Here is a 25,500-nt window from a genome sequence, read left to right on the forward strand (position 1 = left end):
ATGACTCTTCAGCCAATCATAAAACTCGGTTAATAAAAATTATCCAATACGAACCGCCAAGTCTACAGTCCACGTGGAATAGTTCCCTGCCGGTTCATTTCTATGTATTGGTTTTTTTGGCCTTTGAGAGTGCCGCCAACTTTAAGAGTGCACAATATCGTTCACTTCGACTATACAGTAATGTTAGGCCTTATATATTAAATAGCTTCTTAGAAAATATTTCAAGAGATCAATTCCTTTATAGTTCCCGACCCCTTAGCGATAATATAAATAATAATCTGTTTACCTGATCATAAATGATTAAACTTGTAAAAAATGCTTTCTGTGAATTGATTTCGTAGCTATAATATTGTAAACCAGAAGCTGTCAATAAAATGAAACGGCAGTTAAAAATATCCAAAATAGTATGTAAAATATGATGCCTTAAAATGTAGACAAATCTTCTATTTGTGTTTTTTGGAAAACTTTCTGTGGGGTTATTCTGCAAAAATTTACAAAAGTGGTATAGCTGTCAGCTACAACAATCCCCATGACGAATTTTAATAGGATTACAAAATTAGCAAACCCTGTTGAACTAATTACTGCAAATGTATTAATAGGAAAATCATTTTTAAATACAACCACTAAAAACGCATACTCTAAGTACCAACTATATGACCCAGAGAACAGTAGGAAATAATAAAATTTCTTAAAATTTTTTATAATTTCTCTCTTTCTTAAATATTTATGGATTTATCATTTATGGGAAATGGAAGAGTAATGATTTGAAATTCTACCTATATGAGAATCATATTTTATCGCAACTCCTCATCAGCAGGAGGAAGCAAGTTTTCCGTTCTTTACATTCAGCGACATCTGGCTAATGGAAAAACAGAATTGAAAAAAAAGAGGAAAGCCAAAAAAATATTTACTATTGAATATATTTGAATTAAACATATCTGGGTGATTTCACATGTTCCCAAAAAGTTTTTATAGGGATTCATAGATATATATTTTTCCTTTCTTTCAAATACGAACACGTTTTCAAGTGATTTAGAAAACGTGTCCTCATGGTTCATGTGGTCAAGAAATATGGCAATGTAGACACATCAGAGTGAACACGAATAACTAACTATCAATAAAACCCGTCTTATCGAAAATCAAATAATTGGTATGAGTAGGTATCTTTCAATCGGTCGTTACTCATTGGAAATTTCCTGAAAGTTCCCGAAGATGTTTTGAAGAATAAAGTAATATCAGAGGAACATACATGAGCCATCGCAAATGATTAACAGCGCGAACATCTATGGAGCGTTGTATGAGTAATAGGGATTACGTAGAAAACTGCGCCTGAAAATGACTTTCCTTGCAATAACGATAAGCGAAGAAAAACAGATGTTCAAACGTGCATGTATCTATAGAGTCAGAACAGGAGAAGAAATATTCAAATTGCCAACATTTACGCAGTTGGCGAGGTTGCCGACGCTTCTAAATTTCCCTGAGTCAAATATATAATTTAGTTAGCAATATCGCTGTGGGTAAAAAAATAGAACAAAAGAGAGGAGATGATGCAGTATTTTTCATTACCTAATTCGACAATTTAATAAAAGTGTAGAAAAATATAGTACAACTACAGTTTTATTGAAACTGATACTATTCACTGTATGATTTTCACTATTAAGGGATATGTAAAAAATCACGATACATATTTCGATATTCGATACTTTCCTGAGAGGAGTATGAATTCTCGTTTGAGAAAGCTATTGTATAGCAAAATACGTGTCTCGGTTCTGCTGAAACTGTCCTATTGAACATATACATGTTTTGAAGGAATATTGATTCCGGTAGTCTACAATCTCTACCACCTACAATTCTAATAACTCACCAAGTCATCAAACTCAAAGATGACCTCCATGATACATTATATGTATTGAAATATGTAGTTTCCTTTGACCCCTTCATAAACATAATTAAAATTTCACATATTCTTCTCATATAACCAACATTATAAACAAATTGAAAGAAATGTATTTTTAGGAGAGAGCTTTTTGGCTTTCACTTCACCATCTTTATACAAAAAATTATGGGAAACTTCCTAAGGAATAAAGAAAGATATTCATTTCAAAATAAACTTATATGATGTGTAGTGTAGATCATACATTGAAGTTACGGTCAGATACAAACTGAAGGAAAAGCCCCTCCGAAACAACTACTTTCACATGAACATTGAATGACATAAAAATACTTTCGAAACAATTACTCTCATATGAATATTGGATAATACGAATATCACTTTTATCTATTCAGTTTGTACTCCAGACATTCGAGTACGAAACACTTTTTTTTATTCAGTTTGTATTTCAAACATTCATACTCCAACTCCAAAGCAATGTCCGATTTTTATATAATTCAATATTCATGTGAAAGTAGTTGTTTAAAAAACATGTTCTTTCATGTAATTTAATGTTTATGTGAATTCAGTTGTTTTTGCCTCAAAATAGGCCTCAGTTTCAGCAATTCATTCGAACGGAATTTCTTACCGGTGGGCATTTACATACTGGAGAAGTGACACCAAAAAAATTATTCCATTTTCATCATGAACACATATTTAACTAAATGATTAATCTCTAAGCTTTGGGGTTTTTTGAATGTATTTGATTCAGTTGATTTAACCTTGATGCCCACCAAAAATTCAAATATGTTAGACCCACAATAATGACATTTGTTCACCACAAGTGAAAGCTATTTTCATTGTCTATGGTGCAATTAGATTTTTTCTATTTTATTCAATAACAACAAATGGGTTCCCTATAGTCTAATTTCAAAATATTTTGACTAAAATTGATTCAGATTTTTTCACTACGTGTTATTCATTAATATTATCTTTTGCACAAGTACTTTTATTTATATTCCATTTATAGCACCACATTTGAGTAATATTAACGAAAAATATATGTGTTTATAAAGATTTGCTTCAAACAACATTATTATTATTAATGAACAAATTACCTAATGGGATTAGTTATATACAACTCGAAGAAAAAGGACAATTCGTATTAGTGAATGAAAAATATTTAAATCTTCCTAGGGTTACTGACAAAAATGGGCGATAGCGGAGGAAAAAAGGAAAAACAAAGTCTGCTTCAGATTAAAGTCAAACAATTGGTTGACGCATAACTTCGAGAAAAAGAAAGACTCATCAAATTGCAATTTCATCTCCTCTGAAATTTGTAGCTGTAGGTTTGATTTTATAACAGCTAAAGCTGGCAACAGCGTACAACTTGAGAATTGATGTATAAACGTTGGTGCGTCACGAGTAGACCTGCGCTTTCGTTATGTTCTCCTAATAACAGGAGTAACTTTGGCCGCTCTTCAACATCGTCTTCGAGAACAAAAAAAACAACTAGATTTGCTGGGGTCCTCCTCGAGTAGGTCGACATAGTGGCAGATGTTTCTCACATTTTTTTAAAATTAGATCTAAGATTGACGATTACAACACCAGCAAAGACCTCATGGGACACAGTTGTTTTCAAGTTCCAAGCCAGTTTTCTATATAAATTTAAGAGCACAAATCATGCCAAATGTCGCGAAATTCTGGATTTTGGACGATCTATTGAAGTTGTCATTAGTGTTTGGCAAGATATAATTAGTAATGTATACATATCGTTGTTTTTATTTTTATCGTTGTTTTATACATAGGTATACATAGGCAATGTATAAGAAAAATCTCACGACTTAATCTGCCTTTGTATATGTAAACTATGTCAAGGAAGAATGTCCTTCACGTTCGGCGTGCAATGATTCTCTTCACGGTTATGCAACAGCTATGACATTTTTCCTTTAGAGGTCATCCGAGATAAAATACTGCACAAATACAAGCAGGCTGTTATGAGCATGCAAACAAAAACGTCACCGTTAAATTTAAAAGGAAAATTCAACACATTGTGTCATGGTGGACAAATGAAATTAAGAGTTGGTCGCATTATGTAAACAAACAGGATTCCATCGAAATCGAAAACATAACGGAGATGCTTGGGTTTACACCGTTCATTTCGAATTTAGGCGACACCTGTTCCTTTCGGAGTGATAAGTCAATTTAAAGAATGTTTTTGTATGTTATCAGTAACCTATTAGCTGCTCGTTAACAAAAATAATACCTGAATGCCCACCCTACCACTATTATAATCATTATCAGAATAACTATACTTGAGGTATGGAAGGTCACGTAACTATATCATTTCTAACATTACGGGGGTCATCAGGAATGTTGTAGAGAATGTTGAACGTAGTTAAAAAAAACAATAAAAATAAATGCATTGATTGAAGATAAGACTCTGTATGTGATAGGCAGCACAATTATTAAAAACAAAAAATAAATTCATAAGTTAGTTGATAGTTGAGACATATACCAAAATGAAACCATTAAATTTTTAGGTAGGGCTTTTAGGAGAGATATATTTTTGGGAAAGAAAGGTTTTGCCTTTCTACTACTCCATCTTGATACAAAAAAAATGTGGGATTCTTTCAAAGAACGGAAGGAAGCAATCAATTTAAAAAAATTAACTCTATATAAAGATGTGTAAATCATGCAAAGAAGTAACTTTCAAACACAAACTGGAAGAAAAGCCTTCTCGAAACAGCTCCATTCATACAAACATTGAATTTTACTCTCAATACAAATAAATATTCTTTATATGAACACTGAATTATACAAAAAACACTTTTGTCTATTCAGTAAGACGTCATTGTTAAATTTTCACTGAACAATTGAAGAGAACGAAATCCGGGCTGGAAGGCCGTGGTCGTGTAGAACCAAAGTAACATCTACTACTGCGACAGCCATCCTCAGTGATATGTGACTTGACTGTGAGGACGAAGGATATATCTTGTAGTCTCAGCAACGTCTGATTGAATTCCAGGTTGGATTAAATTCCCTTCATTCGTGACTCTGGTCGTATAAGCCTATGTTCTTATATTTTTCATCGATGACGTGAGTAGATAGAACTGAGTAGAATGAATTGAGTACTTCTTTTAATGTTATCAAGATTTGTGCTGAAGAGGCGATAAGGCGAGTGTCTTATGCAAAAAAATCGGATGTCCACCAGAGAGGATGACAGTGCTCTATATACGAGTGAAATTTTACCTCTTTCATTTACTATATTGGGCATCAGTCATGTGAATGATATCTGATATAAAAGTATTCGTTTCGAAAGTATTTTTCTTTCGTGTAGTTTGATGTTTATATGAAAGTAGCTGTTTCGAGAGGGCTTTTTTTCAGTTTGTCTGAAAGTTACTTCTTTGCATCTTTATATAGAGTTAATTTTTGTTGATGAACATTTTGGTTCTTAAGAAGGTAAATCATAAGTCTTTCCATAATTACAATAGAAGTCACAAAAAAACGTAGTGAAAAATTAGGCGCTCAAAATGGGGCCAAATCCTTCATGATTACTATTTACGTAATGAAGGATTTCTGTGTACATTGCAAAGAGGATAAAGTGGTCGTTTGGGATAGACTTTAGAATAAATTTGTGTATGACTTACACATTTCTCTAGAAAATGCACACATTTCGATTCAGAACTCGTGGATGTAAAAAAGATGCTTGCAAAAAAATCACAGCTGACGTGAACACAAAACAAGATCCTGTTCGAAAATACCGAAAGGCTATAACAACGTCGAATCATTATTCAACAAAAATGTATTCAGAAGCTATAGAAATACACAAATACCAAGAGAACTTCAACAGAAGGAAAGTGAGAACATATCTACCAAAGATCTGACAAACAACATTGAAAAGCGCTAAAACGAAGCCAAGTCAACCAAATCGCGCAGGAAGTACGCGCGAACCCGCCATTACAGAAAGTGCGCGACAAATCAGCACTATAAATGATACGGCAGAAATGGGAGTTTCATTTTAACTTGACACGTCAAGATGACTGCCGCAGTTGCAGTTGAAACGTTTGAAGATTATAACCAAAGAAGACCACGGCAAAATCCGGAAACCATTCAAAATACAACCCTAGGAATATTTCGTGATATAAGAAATTAATTTGTGAATAATCTACACAGCTCAGGCTCGCATCAATAAGTTATTGTATAGTGAAACACGTGTTGCAGTTTTGTAAACTGCTCAGTGAAAAATATGAAAACATAGGCATTCACGACCGGAGTCACGATTGGAGATAATTAAATCCGGGTTGGAATTCAGTCTTTACTAAAAATGATTGCATAAGCTTAGACTTGGAGATCTTTTCCTGGCGAAACAACTTCAGAATGCTAGTTTATATGGGAACAGCTCTCGAGCGATGGAGGTTATAATTGCACGAAAAAATAACATACGATATCAGACATGAGTCATGGCAAGAACGACGCGGAAATTGTGACGTTCGTCTCGTCTCTGCAGCAAACGGAAACGGGAGAGGTATCTTGTTTTAGGGCGTATTCGCCGAGGAAATATATAGGTTGGATGGCGATACCAAGAATCGAGAGTAGTTGAATCATGACGATACTTGATGAATATTTGTCACACTTAGGTGTGTGTGAGAGGGCAAATCATGAAAGGTTCGACTGAATTACTTTAATAATACATCAGTTTTCAATCGATACTGAAGCAGTCTAGGTTAAAAAGTTAGCTATTAAATCACCAAACCATATTTTTATGTATGAAATATTTTTGATTTTCGAACGATAGACATTTTTTGTAGAGAAAAATGAGTTTTTATCAACCTTTTTTGGTATTTTCACCTCCCACAATCAGAAAAATATTAAAGTTGTAATGGAGAAATTTAAACACTTGTAGTTTGTCATATTTAATAATTTTAACTATCAAAAACAGAGTTAAGAAACTATATAATACTTAACACAGTTTTTCCTATGCTGTTTCTTTTTATTTCTCAACTTCTTCGACAGTTGTCAAAGGAGTTTTTCTCAGATATTTCTGAATTCATGAAACTTACAAACGAAACGGAAGTACTTTAACCGACGAAATTACTACCAAATCATAAATATCCTGGAATTGATGGCCTCTAAAAATCGTGAAGTTTTAATTGAATTTTTCAAAAAAAAACTACTGGCACAACCTAATAAACAAAATGGTGAATTTTCTGAGGCATTGCCATAATCAAATCATTATTTAGAAAGCAGTCATTGAAATGAATGATATATCATCAATTTCAATGACTGCTCACGATGTACTTCTATTATTTAGAAAACGATGGAAAACATTTTATTGAATTGTTTGAGTACAGTAGTCAAATAATAGGTAAAACTGGAACCACTGGCGTAGAATGACTTCAAAAACAAGCACTTTTCCCAATCATCAGAACGTCTCTTCTCGACGTAGAAAGTATAGACATCAGAACATTTTATATCATTCCCTTGTAGAATCGTTGATACTGTGTGAAATATCTTGTTGTGATGGAGCATACCAAAGCCACATAGAACCACTTAAAAGTAATAATTCAGAAGTAATTTTTAAAGATGAAGGTAAAACGTTTCCTTTTGTGTTATACAAAAAATAAAAATATTAAATAGAAGGGGTATATTTTTAGAAGGGATTGATAATATGAAGGAAAAATTCTTTTGAAACGAATATTTTTATAGGAACGAAAAACAATTTTCTCTATTCCGTTTGTATTCCAAGCATTCGTGAAATTTTACTTCTTTCATTTATTATCCTGTACTTGTGATGCACTGTTTGGAACCTTTGGTCTAGTAGTGAATATTACTGGAGTTTTTTCCAACATCAAACCGTTATTTTAACACCTCTGAGGTGTTGGGAAAAAACTTCAGTAATATTCATTGATTATACTGTGTAGGAATCCTGTGAATAATATCTGATTCGATTTCATACGAATATTTGGAATACAAACGGAATAGAGAAAAGTGTTTTTCGTATAATTCAATGTTCATATGAAAACAGCTGTTTCGAGAGGGTTTTTTCTTCCAGTTTGTGTCTGAAATTTACTTCTTCCCATGATCTTCACATCTTTATATAGAAGTAATTTTTGAAATTGATTGCTCTCTTCAAAACATTTGTTTCCCAAGAGTGTATTAATGCATAAAAATTCCAGAGTTTATCAGAAACATTAAAATTATATTTGAAAATTTGATTGAATAATCTTTCTGCAGAAAATAGGCTGAAAATTATCTTTAATTTCATCTCCCTTCTGATGTTACTTATAAATTATTGCTAAATTATTGATATACTTTAGTGCTGAATCTGTTACTATTGAACAATCATCATCAAGTGCTCAACCATTTCAAATGCTCGAGGTCACAGAAGCAGCAATCTGAAGATCAAAGGAATTAGCATAGCTACTTATCTATGTTTCGTTATTGTGGACTTTACTACAGATTCGAAATATTCACATTTTGATTGAATGCCGTCCACAACTGGGATATGCTAATTGAGAGTTCTTAGAAACTGAATATTGATTCGAAAAGTAGTATATTCACTAAAATCAAATGATAGTTATTTACGTAACTATAAACTTGGTTGAATCTACATATTGATTTATTGTTGGCCACACTCCTTGAGTATGTTTTCCCAGATACATTTCATTTGTGATAATATCCGACAGAGGGAAAATTTTTTCAGATCTCAAACTCAAGTTGACATTGAATTGTGCAATAACTATAACTATAATAAAACGCTCGCGTGCCAGAAGAATGATTATACTTATAAGTCTGCACACAAAGAACTTCCAGGTATTTTTCATTACACTTCAACAGAATTGTCATCGGTGTTATCTTATCATGCGGTTAGTAACTGTTATCTTCTATGTTGAAATTGTTTTTCGTCTATCTCGACTGACAAACAGCCCGGTGTCTTTGTTCTTATTCTTTACAAAAAGTTCAATTGAAATTGAACACATTTGTTCGGGATGACTCATCTTTAATGCTGAACCTGAAGTTGCTAAAAAGGTTTGGAGACCAGGTTGAGTTGTCATAACATATAATCGTAAATAACATAATTCGAAAGGTCTATTGGTTTGGTAATCATTAGTGATATGTTTCCCGATAAATTAGTTCTTTTTTTACAAAAAATATTTCCTTAAAGGGTAATTTGTGGCTTCTGCAACAACATCATTCACAACAAGTTAATGATGAATGGAACATTTTTCTTTGTTAAAAATACTTTGAATTTACACAGTAACTTATCGGAAGGTAAAGATACTTAAAGAAGGTCGATAAAAAACTGACTTTCTTCCACAAAGAATAACTTTCGTTCAATCATATTCTAAATCAATATCAATTATAGTCTCAATGATTAATGTACTACCATTAACTTCTGCTTGGCAAGAGTGATTTATATATCATTTTTTGACTGAAAATATGTATGAATGTTTGTACTTCATTCATCATTCCCACAAATGTGTTTTGACGAGTCATATGCTGCTTACAGCTAATAAACAGTGTTTAAAAACAATTTGGACAATATGCATATGGATTGAACAGAGACATACGAATAAGTAATCATTAATTGAAATAATCAAATACAGTTACACTTTTTTTTAAAATGATGGGTACTAACATAAATGAAAATTCATTATTCTGCTTGTAGAAGTTGAAGTTCAGCACTCGTTTAAATTTGGATAGTGGGACATATTCCAGTGATTGTAGAAAAGAATTGACACCTATCAATTTTTTTTGGTGGATGTCAACCAGTTGTGAGGAATTACCAACCGAGAGTTTGTCCTCATGGGATAGTTTTGGATATCTCCATTCACCTGTTACTTATGTTTGTGTGCTGAGGGAAGTATATCTACCTTTAATTTGATATTCCATGGTTTACAACTCTCAGTGTTTGGTATACCCTTTTATAATCTGGGTCACAAGATCCTTTTTTTGAAACTTCTGTCCAAGGGCACCGAAAATTATGATCCAGGGCTCATTCGATTCGGAATGACCTCTAGCAACTTTTTGAAAAATTCCAAGAGTGGCTCGAAAAATTGCAAAAGTTGATAAATATTTAAAAAAAGGGGGTTTTGGTTTTTGCAAATATCTCGGAAAATATGAAAGATATCCGAAATATGAAAAAAGATCCTTAAAGAGAAGGAAATTTTCTAAAAAAAAATCACACTCCCGGAACTCTATCACCAATATTTATAATTTTAACTGAGAGGCGAAAATGGCGCTTAAAGCGGGCGATGCTAGAGATCAGACTATTATGGAAGGTAAATACTGATCGAGTGAGACAGAAATGTACCCAATAAATGATTCTAAAAACCATGATGCTGTGAAACATCTCATAAAAAGCAGAGAGCAGCTTCGAAGTTCACGACTGATTTCATTATTCTTATTGCAAATATCGATTTGGACAATTTGTTGGTTAACTGTTGGATGTGTTTTTCAAACTTAAACTTGCATTGATGATATGTCCTGAAAATCGAAGATTGTCTTCAACAAAGTTCCTCCTTCCAAAAATGAATGTTTTGGTTTTACTTTCATCAAGTATAAGTTTATCAGCTGTAAAATACTAAAACATTCCGTGGATTGATGTATTAAGCTTTCTTTCAACTCGTTTATTACTGATGATCTGTCATTAATTCTTACTGTTGCATCATCCGCAAACAAAGAAGTCAAAGCCTTCATACTATCGGGTAGATAGTGGTCCCATCACACTACCTTACTGGGGACCTCTATTGTTTACTGCAAGGCTTTCATTGGATTGACTATTATAATAAAATTGTGATCAGTTTTGAAGATATGAAATCATCAGTTGAACAGCTGCCTGAACATCGTCTACACCTTTTGACGTAATTTCCACTAACAATTTAATAACATATGAAACTCTATCAATTTCATTAACACTGATCTTCCAATGACAAAGAAGATGAAGCTACTCAAAGTTGAGGTTAAACAGAAATATGAAAATTCTATGTGTTGGGAAGCAATGATTTAATCGTGAACTTCAATTCAATTGTAAACTGTCTACTATTCCGTCGTCGTACCTGAAAAATGAGCTCTTAATCAGATTGGTAGTGATAACTGCATAGGATTTGTATATGTTCCTCATACTCGTGTAGCCGACTACATCAGTAGCAATTTTTGTAGCTTCAGCACAATGACCCCGCATCAAGAGAAAACTCAGATGTTTATCTAAGAAAGTGAATGATAGTTGATAATTTGACACAATTACGTTGCTGGATTGACTGACAAATATGGATTCCCAGAAAAGTGGAGCACTATTTCTTTGAAATTTTGAACACATATTTTTATGAACCTCTAAACCCAAGCACAACCTGAGAACAACAACCTTGACAGTCTAGAATCCCGAAGTAAAGGGATTTGTCATTTTTCTATAGATACTTTTACGTTCGACAATCAGCTTGGCCGATGGCGGGGAATGTCGAAATTATGCAGCGAGCAGAACCTGCTTTAGAAATTTCAACTTGAAACATACCTGGCCTGATGTTTAAACTCTTATCTTGGAGGGGTCATCATGGAAAGAAGTTTTGCCAGACGAATTTAGTCTACAGTGAATTCAACTTGCATAGACATCAATCATAAACGAGGATTTGACTATATTACTTGTGCATCCAAATATCTATTGCATAGCTAGTATTTTAGGCATTATCCTTCTAAGTGACAAATTCAGGATTTTCTTGGAAAGTTTCAAAAAAAAACATTTGAGAGGATCCCCAACTAGAATCTAAATGAAATATAAAAAAAACAAAACACTGAATGTTTATTATGTCAGTTTCGCAAAATTGCTCACTTTGAAACCCGTTTGACATTCATGCAAACTTTAGCGATAAGCTGTAACCACAAACATAAAGTACCTACTGTTCACGTCTTATTTCATTTGTCGGTCGTTTAGTTTGCGGTTAATTTAAAAATATCAATAATAGGCTCGTACAAAGATAAAATCGATATTCAACTAGGTATGGCTTGTTAAGAAGTTGATTATTTACACAAACGAGGCTAACTCAAAACTTGACGGAGATAGGCGCTGATAAAAAATATGATAAGAAAAAGAAAGTTCAACTTATTGGGTTTCGATATTTCGTTGGGTGAATGTCTGCAGATCCGGACTAGTTTGTTGGTAAATAAATCATACCGGAAAGGGACCTTTCTCCTTTTTAATAGACTCATGGCACTGTATTCAAAATAATTTACTACTGAACAATGAACACATTCAGATATAACCAATAGACGATTGGACGCAGAGAACAGCTGAAAAATTGATGTATGAGTGACAGGAAGGTATTGTAATTTAGGGTTGTTTTGAATGAATCAGAAAATTGAAACTTCTGGTATATAATGAATCCAACAAAACACTTCTCCTACACATCAGAATTATATTTCGTTTAACACTTGGGAGCCGTCCCACTTGACCATTTTCTCCAAGTGTCCCGAATAAATGATCTTTTTGCGTTTTTCTCCCAACTTTCCAAGACACTCATTCCTACAATTTTGTACAGTTCTCTTGTTGGATGTTTGTTTCATTATTATGGACATAGTTTGGGTTGTCCAACAATTGCTTTCTTCCTGTGATTCAGGGCTTCACATTTATATTTAAAACATGATCAGTCATCTGAACATTTGTTGCTTTGCTCGTAGCAAAGGTTAGGTAACCCTATTTTATTCACTAACGGAACTTTCGAGATATCGGGCGCCCTCTCATCGTAGAAAGCTTTATCACGGTAATGTGGGGCTTTGCCATAATGAACCTCCTTTCCCTAGCTATCTGCGAAACCCCTTATAAACCATGAAGTAACCATAGAACCCGTTCCTGAGTCTACCTACAAAGGAGGTGGACGTTGACTGAACGACTACAACTGTCCCCACTTCAACATTTGATCAAGAGCAAGAGTTCTCAAACTCTCGATCCTGTTCAGAAACCTAGGAGGTTACCTGGTGCAGTTGTGAAGCGATTTATTGCCACCTCAAGGGCAGGATATAGTATGGATCTACTTTGCAACAGAGGCGAAATCTGCATCAGGAGAAGAAACAAACTCTCTTTTAGCAGTTCAGCAAACGATTACGCTCCAACTCTGAAACATTATGCGTGGCAGAATCCAGTGTATCTTCAGACTAACCTACGGATTATCTTTTATGCAAAGGTAACTACGATCATTAAGGTGGGAATATTGCACTTCCACATCCGACAACATCGATATCAGCCAACAAACTGGAATATTTCATGGGTGCCGTAGATAATATTCCAGAAGTTAGTGCCTTGCAGCCATGGGAGGGCATCTCCCTGAAATGCGTTATAGGAGACATACGAGTACTTCCCAAGTCATATATTTGTGTGACTTGGAAAGTAGGTGAATATTTCTAATTTATTTTAGTTATCAACCGATCTATGATAGAATATGTTGCTCTATATTAATAGTTTTTCTCTGAACTCTGAATAAGTAAAGGACCGTGAAACTTTTATATTGGCTTGGCGCTTTGTGGAAAAAAAGTAGTAGTAGGTATATATCTAAAATTCAATGTACGTCAAATCTTCATATATAAATTTGGAAAACACTTTTTTGATGCGATCTACAATTTTGTAAGTAACGATATCCATATCTAAAATTCAGAAAATTAGATCATTTTCTATTAGTATAGGTGGATTTTTTTTAAATTAGAAGGATATAGGTGATTGAATTTGAGGATTCATCAAGCATTAGTTTTATTATTAATACATATGTTTAAAATAGTTCTTTAGTAGTGGGGTGTAATTGTTTCATTGATTTGATTACGTCAAAATCATATCTTGTTATTATTGGGTATAATACATAAATTAATTAATAATTCAGCTACATACAATTTTTTAATGTGTGATTCAGATGTCAGAAAAAACTGTGATGTAACATTACAAGATTATGTAATGTTATATTTTGGCAGAGTAAAAAATATGTTCACATGCATCGGATCGCTCTGAGGACCAGTCCACTCCTGTGAGCAATTGAAATGAATGAATTGATGACCACAATACCCAGACATATATCTTCAAGGACAAGTCTCTAATTGGATAAAGAACTCGGTAACAATTATCTCCTTATATAACTGCTGATATAGTGTTTTGCCAGAACAAAAGGGAATATATTACCGGAAAAACGCGATGTTCCGGTGCCTTAATTTGTATGATGTTCATTTAACAAAATGTTTTAAATCAATTTACTTATGAATTTTTAATATATTTAGATGAATAGATTCGAGATAAAGACATAATTTATGACTTTTCCAACATTGTTGTTAACATATATACGAATGTGTTTACAAAATAATAATAAATCACTTCAATGACGATTAAATTATAGAGTTGTAATGGAATATCTAAATCTCTATATAGTCTCATGAATAGTACTTTGCTGAGTTTGTAAAAAGTCGTACTCTTTTTGACCAATTTCTTTTATTTATAGCTTTTTCAGCTAGCAAAACACATCCAGTATATTTATATCATCTATTAATTCATTTACAAATGAAGAACAGGGATACACAAGATGTGCTCTAGTTTCAGGTAAGAAGAACTTGACTTTCCCTACCTGTTGAGTTTGAGCAGTATTCGCATGTCATAAATAAAATCACAATAAAAAACGCATTAGGTATTAGTCGAATCAATGTTTTTTAAATCTCCTATTATTTTAATATATATGTGAAACTTTCGATGATTATTGCTTTTATCATGTAATCTACGATAAATCATAATCTTCACATACCATTTTTGCCCTTAAATAAAAGTATTATCATTAGGACCAATTATCATTATTTAACAAAGAGGTTATGCCGGTCGGGCCCTGTCTTCGATGGGCATCACTAACTAATGACCACTCCCCACTTAAGGAGATCAAAATAAAAAAAAATCAAAGAGGAATTACCTCTTGATTAAAAAATATATCGATCTCGGTTTAACGGCTTTCTCTAGCTGAAAATTATAAACGACTTGTGAATTTGAACCCTTGACCTTCAATTTCGAAGTCAAACTTCTATTTTTAATTTGTTCTCATAAATCGAAAAAAAATTACAAAATGCAATTTTTTCCCATGTGCTATTTTTTCTCAAAAGAATGCAGTATTAACATGTTGGCAAATTTTTACGATTTATGTCTTTTATAGTTTTTCCATTATTTACTATATTTCAGCCATTGGATTCAAGAGATATTCGTTTTTTGTTTTTGTTTCATTTTAATCTGCTTTAGTGAGCCATCGGGTAAGTAATCACTAGTATAGGAATGTAGGTTGGCGTCAATGTTTTGGTAGGTTTCCGATTTTGCTGTGGTCTTCTTTGCTTACAATTTCCAAACGGTTCAACTGCAACTGCGGTTAATACGTCAGGAAGAGTACTTCGAGCACGCCACTGGAGTGCTTCGATAATCCGAGGTCTTCAAAGTTGTTGAGGAAGACCCCGGGAGATGACCGTTTGGAGGAAGTTGGCTGTTTTCCGCTTGATTAGAGGTTTCCATATGTTACGTATCTCTACGCTAGCTCTACTAAATGCGTTGTTGGACAACATATACGCGGCTTCTTTGAATTTTCTCCTAAACCAGTGTTCCTCCTTGTGGAGGATTTCAGCTTGAGCGCACTTGATGTTATGTTGATGAGACCAAACATGCTCTGCTACTCCGGATTTGCTGGTTTCTCTTCGCGAGGAGGTTTAGGAGAAAATTCAAAGAAGCCCCGTATATGTTGTCCAACAACGCATTTAGTCGAGCTAGCGTAGAGATACGTAACATATGGAAACCTCTAATCAAGCGGAAAACAGCCAACTTCCTCCAAACGGTCATCTCACGCTAAAACCAATGAAGCGAAGAGAGGGAAGAGGGGATAGGTGAAAGCACTCGAATGACCTATAAATAGTCAGATCTCGGAGGAATAAGTCCAGTTATCACCCGAAGACGATTGTGGATACTAACAATCGAAACGTCGTGACGTAACTTGGTTTGGAATTGTTTAATTTCTAGTTTCATTTCTTGTTAATAATATTTTTTAATTTTTTATTTATTTTCAGCTTGTATTAACTTTTCAATTTTTCTATTTTTTATTTTTTTTGGTTGTTGCTTGTATGTTATTTCTTTGTAATTTCAGTTTTTTGTTTGATAAAATTGTTATTTTTTCGGTTATTCTATTTAATTTCTTTCAGGGATTTCAAATCAATTTATATTAGACAATGGAAGTCCGAACTGATGAAATAAGATAAATAATGTTTATGATTCATATGTTTCAATACTCCTTAACGCAATTAATTAATGACTGCAGAACAGACTCTTCTGAAATGTATTCAAATCAAAAGTTTAGAGAATCATTTCATAATTGTTACGAACTTCTATAGTCCTATTTAAAATTCCAATTTTGTCCCCATTTTGTTTATCACACACTTGAAATGCACATTCAAAACAAGGTTTCAGAATAAATCAGAATGCTTTTAACTTATTGTAATTATTTATGGTACTGTTGGGGTTTCGACTAATTCTAAACTATCAAAACGTTTCAGTTTCGAAATGCAGGAAATCAAATTTTCAGTATATCATTTTCCTAATTTAGACTTAAGAGCTATGGTATACAGTACGGACATTAAAAATCCCTTCTCTCTTAACGTTTAAAGGGAAGTAGATACCAAGATCATATCGATAAATACTATCTTTCAAAATTATTTTCTCGCATACTGAGTGATTCAGCCGAGCGTGGCCAACCAAAGTTATTTTTTTAAATAGAACACCCAGTATATGAATACGTCATTCGATTCCATATTTTTTAGCTCTCTAAGGAATTTTTGTTTTCGAATTTACATTGCGGCTTTGCTAAGTTATTTCAGAAAAACCTATTTTGCTGACAATATTTTTTTAATTCACCACCCGCATGTCTACAGCAATTAGGTATTTTTTTAGGAGTAGTCAACATCATTATGATAATTTCTGGAATCTCAACTTTCGGAAACAATATATATAGAGTGCTGGGTAAAACCGGTCAAGTTTCATTGATTTCCAAACAGACATAATGACCTTTTTCAAATGGAATATTCTGTATTTTTTCATTTGTATGAAATGTTTCAACATTTCACAACATTTTTGTAACCACAAAAAATGTATTTTCTTACGTTCACTTACTTAAATTTGTTTTTCGAATATTCAAACTAATTGCAAGTACATTAGTATTTTTCATACCATCTAGTGATACTTATCAGCGGTTTCAACGGTAAGAAATGCGTAAAAAACCTAAAGAATGTTTATACTGTTTTTTTCTTTAATAACCCAGTTATCCATGTCTGACATCAAAAAATGAATCTCGGAATTTATCAATAACGCCATGTGTTGAAGTTTCTTTCGTGTGTAGAATGAATCATTTTCATTATGAATTATATATTGGAAGATATAATCTATGCTTTGGGTGAAAGTGACGGAAACTGTCTCCTTGCATCTAGGATTTACAAAGAGAAGTTCCCCTAAAGAAGACAATCAGATGGAAGGGCATTTCAGGCTCTAAAAACAAAATTTGAAAGAACTGGTAATGTCAATCACGAGAAGTTCGAACGTACCTGCACTGTAACAAAAAAAAGAGGAGATTCCAAATTGCTCTTCACCTTGTTGAAAATCCCCATGTGAGTACTCAAGAAATTGGGATTTTCTCAAACCGGCGTGTCTCGAATGATACGAGCAAACAAATTTCATCCTTAGCACATCCAATTGATGCAAGAGTTAAAAGATAGAGATTTTGAAAAACGTGTTCAATTTTGCCGATGGGAGTTAGAAAAGATCAAACAGGAAAATTATTTTTTTGATTTCGTGATTTTTCATAAAAATGGAACTGTGATTCGACATAACATGCAATGCAACGGAAAACCCCCATTTTGTTCGTTGCCTAAACCATCAACAGCGTTGGTCACTGAATGTTTGGGGTGGAATTATTGGAAAAAGAGTTATCGGTCCGTAATTTTGGAATGGGAAGAAAATACGTAAGTTTTCTTCGGCATGAGTTTTCGAATTTATTGGACGGGGTTCGATATGGAACAAGACTTAGAATGTAGCTGCAACAAGACGGAGCACCACCACATTTTAAAACTGAGGTATGGGAAAACCTCAACGATAATTTCAATCAAAAATGGGTAAGTAGAGGTGGGCCTGTGGCGTGGCCACCCAGATCACCTGACCTGACCAAAATGGATTTTTTATAGGGGTATATCGAATGGATTGTCTACCAAACTCCTACCACATTTATAAAAGACATGAAACGAAGAATCACTAGATCTTTCAGGGAAATCCCAGAGGATATGCTGGAACGTGTACAGAATTCGTTTAAAAAAAGACTGACATTATGTGTTGCGGAAAATAGTCGCCATTTTGAACATCTTTTGGACTCCGCTCTTCAATAAAAAATTTAGGCGTCATTGTTCACATTGAAAAAATTTTGAGTAAGTGAACGTAAATAAATGAATTATTTGTGGTTACGTTACAACAATTGATTGAACTGGGGATAATTTGTAAAATATCTGTTTTTCGTATAGTATACCTACGATAAAAATGTATTGAAAACATTTCATACAAATGAAAAAATACAGGGTGTTACATTTGAAAAAGTTGAATTATGAGTGTTTGAAAATGAATGAAACTTGACCGGTTTCTAAAAGTTGAGATTCCAGAAATTATCATAGTGATACTAACTATTCCTAAAAAATCCACTTGATTGCTGTAGACATGCGGGTGGTGAATTAAAATAGGTTTTTCTGGAATAATTTTGCAATGCCGCAATGGAAATTCGAAAATAGAAATTCTTGAGAGAGCTAAAAAAATATGAAATCGAATGACGTATTCATATACTGGGTGTTCCATTTAAAAATATATAACTTTGGTTGGCCACGCTCGGCTGAATCACCCAGTTGATTCACCCTGTACAATATCTGTAGTTAGTAAGCGGTAACACGTGCCTCAATTTTATAAACTATTTAATAATGCTGTGTGTTCAGTAACATTTCAAAACATGAGGAGATTCGTAGTTGCTTTGAAAATACTAAATGAGATTTTCCTATTCAGAAAATTAATCACGTTCCAAATGACTTCAGGAAGAAAATTTAATAGTTTATATTTGGTGAAAACATCGTTCATTAAAATCTGTCATTTTCTCGTTTCCGGCTTTTTCCTGCATCATATCACATCTATAGATCATCATTAAAATAATGGTGTCACATAAGTGGTGTATTTAGAAAATTCTTATAAACGTCGAAAAATTATCAATTTCCTTGCATGTATGGAACGGAAACCTTGACAATATCCTCCAAGAATAATGAAATGTTATATGAATATACATAGTTTGAGAACTCGTTAACAATGGGTTACGTTTCTTATTGTAATTTAAAGAAACTACATAAACAATTTCAATGGCGACTTCTTCGATTTGTATAATTAAAATGTGTCCGATTGAAATCACAATTAAATCAGTCCATACACGACGACATGGGCCGTCATAGACTTGGAAATGGCCCAACACACGATCACTTGGCAACTCCAAGAACCTAGATCCAACTTCTCCTAAATTTTGCACAGATGAATGAGTAGAAAAGTAAGAACTCGTTTTTTCCCCAAAGAGAAGTACGTCACACATAAATTTGTTTTGGTTTTCATACTATATATTTCCGAGTAATATGAAAGTGCATTCAATTAACAATCATCTCCATGAAATACATCGTAAATCTAGTACTTCTGGCTAGGATTAAAGTAAATAGATTAAATATAAAAGTAATATGAATGGTCTCTGTTTTTCAAACCAATACATATTATACAAAGTCCCTCGCTTCGTGTATATCTGCCTGTCCGACTACGATAAACTCGAAAACTGAAGAATGGATTTTCAAATAGTTTTCACCAATGAACAAGATGTGATGTCATTTTAATAAAGATGATGGTGTAAGTTAAAATTTGCGTAGGAACATCTCGATAGATGTATATATATATATATATATATATATATATATATATATATATATATATATATATATATATATATATATATATATATATATATGCATATATATGTATATATATATATATATATATATATATATATATATATATATATATATATATATATATATATATATATATATATATGTATATATATGTATATATATATATATATATATATATATATATATATATATATATTATATGTATGTATATGTATGTATATATAGTTCATCATTCACAAATCTGTTAGGTTCCCTAGGAAATTTCAATTCCAGATTTGGGAAGTCATATCGAATCAAATGGCTTTGAGACCGATTAAAACAACTACATGACAAACACATTAGGGACATAGCTCTGGCTATGAAAGAAACAGTAGTGGCAAGGGTTGTAAGTTGCTAAGTTGCTTTCCTCAGGGAAGGAGTTTTGTTCGCAGTGTTAAGGAATATTGTAGTGGACGAGTTACATCATCTTCTGAATATTAAAACATAATGGATCGACGGAGTAGGGCTCAATATAAGCCCAACGGAATATACTAAACTAACATTCACCTAAAGGACCCATATAAAAGGCCTAGAACATTTAAAACTTCGAGGTGAAGAGATACAACTGCCGGGAAAGGTCGAATACTTGGGAGTTATACTAGACACCAGGCTGACCTGGTACCAACCTCTACAAAGAGTGAAAAGAATGGCGGAGGTAGCACTGATGCTAGTTAGATGCACCTATGGAAAGACATGTGGACTGAAACCAGACATATATTGGCTCTATACTATTGTGATTGTGTTGAACCCATGATGACATACACAACTATGGAGACATTCTTGAATCTTTTCCTTTTACATTTTGTAGCAATTGGAAGAGCAAGACTGGCCCAATTGTGACTGAGAAACTCACCGGCCTACATGGGATGGAGCAAAACAGAAATTTCAGAATATATGGAGAAAAGAATATCTATTATGCTCTCGGACCACAAGTCACAGACATTCATATTCCACATGTAAAAGTGTTAGAACGCAAAGAGTGGAGAATGAACAATCATCCCGAGAACATGTTCGCCAGAAACACCTGGTATACGGGACGGATCGGAAACCGAACATGAGTCGGGAACTGAATTATACTGTGCGGGGAGAAATCTTCAATTCAGTTACCCGCTCGGTCAGTACACATCAGTCTTCTAGGCTGAAATATATGCAATCTTGCAATGCGCAAAGAACATTGATTCGAGGCCTCAACAAAATGAACGGATCAATATTTTTACAGATAGCCAGGCTGCACTAGAGGCACTGACGAACCCGAAAGTGACATCGAGAGTGCTGCTCTGGAAATGCCTTGAGAAACTGGCGAACATAAATATATTGACTATATACTGGGTGACAGGACTCTTAGGTATCATGGGCAATGAAAAAGTTGATAAGTGTCCCAGACACGGATCCTCAACTCCATATAAAGGCCCTGAACCATCTGCGGGAGTACCAAATTTATTGTTATTGATACAGATTGGGAAATAGGACTGTAAGAAACATAATACTGAGAAAACACATACGGAAAAACCTTTATGAAGGGATCGTCCGAGAAAAGAACCGAAAAACTGATGCTTCTACAAAGCAGAAATCGGCTTAGAATAATTACAGGGCTACTCAATGGACACTGTCCATCAAGAGGACACCAAATTGTGTCCAGAAAAGACCTGTACAAACTAGAACAGGAAACAATATTGTTGGAATGGGTGGCATGAAAAAGATGGGGAGAAAACACAATGAGCCCTTGAGGATGCAGTGTTTTCCGGAGACTTGGAAGAAATGGACAAGCCAGAAGGAAACGAAAATGGCCTTTCATAGTGTGCTGTATAAAGCCAAATAATCTCAATTTTTTTCATCTGTGGAATACCCTATGATCCACCATGATCGCATTACTCGTCAGAGCATTTTGTATATCGACTTACAGGTAAATTTCACAAATGACTCCAAGTTTGTTTTTAGACTCATTGTTCCAGCCATTGAAAAATAATTGATATATTCAATTTGACAATATGATATATTATTTCTATATATTGGTTGAGTTGTGATCTAATAACGTTGGAAAGTGTTTTTTTTTAATCACGTGCAAGGAATTTCAAATTTTTTTAATTGATATATTCAAAGATATCCAAAGGGACTCACATACTTTTATGAGTGTAATAAATCTCACATCAATTATTATTATTGTTATTGTAGATCATCGTAATGTTCGTGTTAAGGAAATTATAAAAGAATGAAATAGACGGTTTTCATGAAATCTCTTTGGTAATCTTCCATCTGAGTCTGTATTTTGGTTACAATTAGATAAAAAAACCACTTGATTTTCACCAATTTTAATTGAGAATTAAATATTTATTTTTTATTCAACTTCAGTAAACGTATGTAAATAAACTAATAATTTAGTCAACGAAAAATTAGTGACAGAAAGTTAATAAGCAGAAATACCAACTAGGGTAAGATATTTGGACTACTTATAGTGTAACATAGTGAGAGTTCTTGAGCTTCTATCTACAAAAATCAATAATTTAAGATGGATTCATGCACTAGTCTTGAATCGCAATTGAGTAACAATTTGACTAATTAGTTGAATCACTGACTTCCAATTGCGATATTCCTATGCGAGTCGTCAGTTTTTACTAGTAACAAATGGAGAACATGAATATTTACGAATATTACTGAAATTTAATCCCAACACCAAATCGTTATTTTCAAGAGGAAGATTACACCTAATAATTGGTGATTGAATCACGCGTCGAGGTGTTAAAAATAACGATTTGGTGTTGGGACTAAACTCCACTAATATTCATTACTATACCAAAGGTTCTAAACAGTACATCACATAAATATTTACGACTTAAATCTTGCGACCTAAGACTAGTTCATGAATCCACTCTGACACTGTTTTGAATATTGATAAAAAACATCATTCATTGGTTCAAGAGCCCGTGAATATCAGACTTTCGTTATTTTATTAAAGCTTAAAGTTTCCCATTTCGTAGCCCCGACATAGGTAGGGAACGATGGACTACTATAAAGTTTGTATCCTCTTTACTTTGGCAGTTAATAGGTAGCAAAGGTGTGAAAACCTCTCGCCGGATACCTTCAAACTTTAATTAATTGTAACTGTAATTAAATTATAGTATGGAAGATGAATATTGTATGTTATTTTGATAACTATGAGAGGATGTTTCCTCAATGCGGACAGTTCTGGCCAGACAAATTTTAAGGTTTGGTGTAGATGCGAGCGCGAGGCCCTATACTCATACATCCAAGCGAATGAGAGTGAGATGGTGAGTTATGTCTTATGTTGCGCATCCTTCGTTGACGTGTTGAGTTATACATTCAGGATATATTTCAAAATTCGTTTGTGCACTTCATAAACTATTACCTGGTTGTTAAGTTCGAATATGTTTTCTTGTCAATCAGTTATCGCCCCCCTAAGATCGACAAACCTCAGGACTTCAGATAAGGTTAGGGATTATCGAGCTGTTGCCGTTTAGCGTGCAACTTTTACCAAGGGTTTGACGATCCACAGTGAAAATTTGAAATTCCACAGTTGAAATTGACCCAACGTTTACATAGCGGTTGATTGGATAGTAGAACGAACCACTGAAGCTAGGCAACCAGCTGCTATATGACGTCTTTGATTTTTTTTGCATTTATTATTATATTCTGTATACAGAGAATTTTCGCTAAGATACATTGTTAACAAAAAACAGAAAATTAGGATTGCATTAGAAACGAAAGATGAACAACAAAGTCCAGTTAGATCTAAGTATATTATTAGAGCACGCATCTAGTCCTAATCTTTAAGTTTGCCTGGTCAGGTGTTAGAACTGTCGAAACTTTCCGGTCTCTGAAGAACATCTTATTCTAAAACAAAAAACAAATACAAAGTTCAGCTTCTATTTTATAACGTAAGTACAGTTGCATTTCAATAAAGTTTAAGTATAACCGAGTAGTCATGCAATGAAAATTTTCAGCTGATAAACAAATAAGTTTTTGCTATTCTCCTCTTTCTGACGCCTCAAACCTCAATTCCACAAAAAAATCTCACGAAAGGATTTTGAGAAAAATCCAGTTATTCAAAACAGGTCTCTGGACTATAATTTAATGTAAATTCAATCCAGAGTTGAGAATTTTCAAATTTTTTACTGAAATCAGCGGTGGTGATAGATAAAAGTGATTTCAAGAAACATTCGGTCGGTCGATAGCCAAGCGGTTCGGCATGGGTGCTTTGTTCACTCACTCGAATTGACTGCCGTGTTGGTCGGTGGTTCAAGCCCTAGTCTGAACGATCGATCTTCACTTGCTATCGTCCAACCCGTGTTAGGAATCACACGTTAAAAGGTAAGACCTCGTTAATCCTTAGCTCGCACAAGTTTCGACTTCTGAGGGTTGTCATTCGTAGGGGTGCGACAGCTGGTTAACGGAAAAACAGATTTTAAACAGATTTTTTTTTTTTTACTTTTTGTACATAATTTTATATTAAGTATTGAGTACTTCTAATCACTAACAGGAAGGTTCTATTCCATTATTCACATAAAATTATTATTAACCAAGGAACTATTTTCAGAGAAAACTAATTCTCTGTAACTTTCTGAGTGAAAAGTTTAGTGAAAAATTTATTAGTTGTTGAAGATGAAGGAAACGTAATGGATGAAAAATATGATGAGTTCCGCAATTGTATATGAAAAGTCAATTGTTTTAATGAGCAACCATTCATGAGAAACTGAAAATGAAATAAAATGAGAGACCTTTGTCCCTTCTCTACCACTTGCTCAATCCAAGTATGAGGAACTTTCAGTAAGGTATACATACCATAGTCAGTCTTTTTGCTTATTGACTGCGTACTGATTTTTCGTTTATAACTCACTTCTAGTTATTTGTTGATTGTCCCCTGTTACAGATTAACGGAGGTTCAATTATTTTGAACTCCATCTGTCGTTAAACTGGTGAGCCTCAAATCAAATACATTTAGGAATGTAGACTTATACAAATACAGAGCAAATAGTGAAACACGTAAATAAACGTTCCCCCCTCGTATCATACCAATGTCATGGATTCGGAGATGCAATAGTGATCGGCGAGAGTGTGTGCAGTTATTAAATGCAAAGGGAGTAAGTGGCGCGGTGGCTCGATCAAATTTGAAATCGGCACTCGCTTAAGGTAACATAAAGAGACGGCTCAACCTTTGATCGACCTTTGGCGCACAAAAAGAGCACCGTCTAAAAATGTATCTCGTGGGCGTTAAAGAATCCACTCGGCACACATGTCGATGGATCTGGCTCTCCTCCGCGAATCCAACGGCCAAGCAAACTTAGAACTAGCGAATAATTAATGATATGGATGTAATACCTCGTTATCTAGCAGGCGATGATGATGTCGCAATCCTAACAGCAGGGGACGTCGTAGTCAGCGGTGGCTCGATGCGCGCTTGTCTTGGCGCAGACCAGGAGGTCTCCGACGCTTTGCAACACGTACATCTGGCCCAAAGGCCTGGGGTATACTGCAGAAATCGGTGCTCTGTTTGTTGATTGTTCCATCTTCGGCTGCGAAGCACATGCACACGACGACCAACGTCGTTGCTAACGGGGGAGCCAGCAGTGTTG

At 34.0% G+C, this 25,500-nt stretch overlaps 1 protein-coding gene across 5 annotated transcripts in view; it reads right to left on the minus strand.

Annotated features, from left to right (window-relative positions):
• Nucleotides 1-25,500, minus strand: part of LOC111505785 (uncharacterized) — a 170,226-nt gene that overhangs the window by 50,659 nt on the left and 94,067 nt on the right. Inside the window, exon 1 of one of the 5 annotated variants that reach the window (XM_023160655.2) lies at nt 25,247-25,470. The exons of the other annotated variants lie outside the window; for them this stretch is intronic. The gene's annotated coding sequence lies outside the window, so the exon portion shown is untranslated. Of the gene's footprint in view, nt 1-25,246; nt 25,471-25,500 lie in introns of those variants that run through there. 5 annotated transcript variants of the gene reach the window in all.

Source organism: Leptinotarsa decemlineata, unplaced genomic scaffold, assembly GCF_025532065.1.
Source record: "Leptinotarsa decemlineata unplaced genomic scaffold, Ldec_3_MD MMD2_tig00000505_RagTag_RagTag, whole genome shotgun sequence".
In the NCBI taxonomy this organism is placed as follows: Eukaryota; Metazoa; Arthropoda; class Insecta; order Coleoptera; family Chrysomelidae; genus Leptinotarsa; species Leptinotarsa decemlineata.